General features: G+C 41.3%; 1 non-coding gene across 1 annotated transcript; it reads right to left on the bottom strand.

Annotated features, from left to right (window-relative positions):
* Nucleotides 1-1375: 1375 nt before the first annotated feature.
* Nucleotides 1376-1526, bottom strand: LOC138570453 (U12 minor spliceosomal RNA). The gene has a single exon (XR_011303506.1). It is a non-coding gene; the product is annotated as a U12 minor spliceosomal RNA (small nuclear RNA).
* Between the last annotated feature and the right edge of the window lie 1768 nt (nucleotides 1527-3294).

Genomic DNA, 3294 nt, shown 5'->3' with positions numbered 1-3294 from the left:
TTTCAAACAGGCATACTTACCTGCAACCTGGGACATCATTTCACCAAAATGCCAGGGGTAGCGGAAGTGACATCAGATGACCCTTGACTGCTGATGACATCACAGGAAGTGATGTCAATTGGACCCCACGCCGAAGTGATATCATGGGAAGCGAGGGAACATGACTTTTCACCCCTTGACAAAACAGGAAGTGGTATCAAATAGCATTGTTCCCAAGTACAGTACGAAAAATATGGTTACAATATCACTGTAATGTAATATACATTTCATATAAGAATGGATCGCCATATGTATCGTTGAGAGTAGTGTGTATAGTCCCATATTACCAAATTACTATAAATGCTAGCAGACGCCCATGGGCAAATGATAATGATGTGTTATTATATAGCACCTACGCTTAAGCACTTTAAACAGAATACATACAATATCACCCAACCTGTGTTGGTACTCATTTATCAACCTCAGAAGGATGAAAGGCTGAGTTGAGGTGTTTAAGAACAGACTAAATCAGTGACTCCCCCCCCGAAAGTGTGCCTGAAATAAGCCTTTAATGAGTCTAGCAATTATTGTACAGAATTCCAAAAAGACAAATTATTTCGTACTCCCATTCTGTCTTATTTAAGTTCACTGTTGAAAGTGTTAAACTTGTGGAACCCCTGTTCTTTTTTATTTTTTTTATTTAAGAGGCCTGAACAAGACAGCCAGCCACTCCAGACGCAAAGAGCCACATGGTGCTGGCCACAGGGGAGCTTGCATTTAAAAACGAAAAAAAAGAAAAATACTTTTTTTTCCTCGTTATTTTTAGGGGTAGCAAGAGAGACCCCACGGGTCACAGTTGCGACCCCTGCCTGCAATCATCTTGCCTGAGAAAGAAAAAAGCACAGATGGAGCTGGGGGTGGAACTTTCCGTTTATTTTTTAAGTATTTTTATTTCTACATGTCATCAGAGGTCTCTCGAGGGAGACTGTTACATCCCTTTGTTAGGATTGCAGCGAGAAAGATTGCACTATTAGGTAATAAGAGGGAGAAAGAAAGACTAATCCATTTTATAATAGGCAGGTAATAATAACAATATCAGTAAATGCACATTTTGCCCGACATGAGATGCATTTTGGCAAGTGCACTGTAAACATGGAAGATGATTTGAGATGCACTTCTCTTCGCTGTCCCTAGGTGGCAGTACAGCTTACATGAAATCACGGGGCACCGGATTTTACGGTGGAAGGTCGCGATTGCTAACAGCAAACATTGCCCTTGAACTTCAATGCTTCCAATCTAAAAATACACACGTGTAGCATCTGATCGAGATATGTAGGTTGAACGCAAACTTCAGCAATTGCTTCTCTTCGATTTTTCTTTTCACAAGCTTTGGGGTCGGGCAGATCGCTTCGACCAAGGCATCCCGCTAAGTAGGCGGGTCACCCACGGGGCGACCTGTACCCGTTCAAAAATTCCGCTCACATTATGAGTGAGGATCTTGGCGTCACCCAAGATCGTTATTTTCCTTACTCATTAGTTTAAGGCATGCAGTAGCAAACACGAGGCAAGTAACTACTATTTTAAAAACCCCTGCTAAGTGAGAGTGGGAAACAATTGGTATTTTAAAGATTTATATTTTAAATAGTTAGAAGTGTGTTCATTAACTTCAAACTCGTTGCAGTTACATTTAGTATTGCAAGTCCAAAAGTATGATTACCATCCATTAAGAACATTTAAATATCTGTTGGCCGCGTTGCATTCTGGGACATGGTCAACGAACGTAAATGCTCCAAGGATACACAAGTCTAGCAGCGGCGGATCTGAACATTGACTGACGTGCCTGTTCGAATCATTACTTCTCAAGTGCTGTCATTATCATATTTGGGCTATGCGGAAATCATGTCTACTGAGTTAAGGATGAGCGCGTATATTTTTGTCCAAATATTTTTTTCAGACTGTTCCCTAAATCGTTTTGAACTGTGTACGATTTGAACGTATTACTGATGATACCTGTTTAGTAATGTGTCGAAATCCTGCGTCGGCTTATCGATTCTTTGCAAAGCAAAGGCATTTGAAGATGGCGGCTTTGAGTCAGTGGCATCGCTGGGGGGGGGGGGGTGCCCCCGCGCCCACTGCCCCCCCCTCCCCGCTGGGGGGGGGGATGGGGAGGTGGCCCCCCCACTGTGAAAACCTGCTAGTTGCCACTGTTTTATATGTTTTAACAGGCGGACATCTTTGAACAGTAAAATAGTGAATAATTCACATGGGAAGGTGCAGACAAATTACATTTACACGAAAAGTATACAAGACAATTCAAAGAAAAGTTTCAAGTAGGTTCACAATTTTAAAACCAATGCTGTAGAAACAACCGTTGTGTAAAGTAACTCTTGTAAAGGGCATTCGTTTATTTTAAACTGTCTTGTTGTATGTCTGATGTTTATTAGCCTTGCGTAAAAATGAGAAAAATAAGGTGCTACCCGTGTCTACTTGATAAAAATAAAAAGAGGGGGCAGCCTATTCATGGTGTGTACTGCATATATAATCCCTGATTCTTGGATGCTGTCACTACATATGTAGTACAGCTGGCATGGGTAAAGCTTAAAAAGCGAGCATGTGGGTGAAGTGACCTATTCAGTCGGGCTGTGCAAATACGCAAGAGTAAGAATATAAAGATATGTGCAGCAAAAAGTATAAAGTGCATAGTGCTCTCCGTCCATGCATGTCACTCAACTGTAAATATAATGCTCCGTAGTAGGATGTTAGTGTATGGATTGTAGTATCCTCCTTGTTATACAATAAAGAACATCTCTATTCATTTGTTGCTCTCTCAGAGTCTACAGTGCATGCATGGGCTGCTTGTTCTTAATACCAAGGGGAGGGAAAGGTTTCCTCTTATAAAGTTCAAAGTGCATGCAAATATATTGCTTTGTTATAAAGTGCTGTGTGCATCGAATATCAATATTCCTAAAAATGCCTACAAGTCATATTAGTGTATATATATCACTGAAAAAACCTTTTTAAAGGGATGTTATGGTTAAGTTGGACTAATAAAAACCTATGAAATTCAAAGAAAAAACTTTGTTAAACGGACATTATGGTTCCAAGAAAAACTGAAAAACCCCAGAAATTCACCAGTTATGGTAAGCTAAGCAACCATGGGGGTAATTCATAGAAATCAGCGCACAAGTGGCGCACGCGGCAGGCGCACAGTGTGCGCGTGAGGCAGTCTGCGCCAGCCGCGTGCGCCAAAATCCATTTCCGCGCACAGTGTATTCATGGATTCTAACATCCATAACGAGCCATGGCGCAGAGTGG

Source organism: Ambystoma mexicanum, chromosome 2q (genome assembly GCF_040938575.1).
Source record: "Ambystoma mexicanum isolate Mex_15411 chromosome 2q, UKY_AmexF1_1, whole genome shotgun sequence".
Taxonomy (NCBI): Eukaryota; Metazoa; Chordata; class Amphibia; order Caudata; family Ambystomatidae; genus Ambystoma; species Ambystoma mexicanum.
Note: the sequence above shows the minus strand (reverse complement) of the source record. Positions and strands in the feature narration are given on the sequence as shown.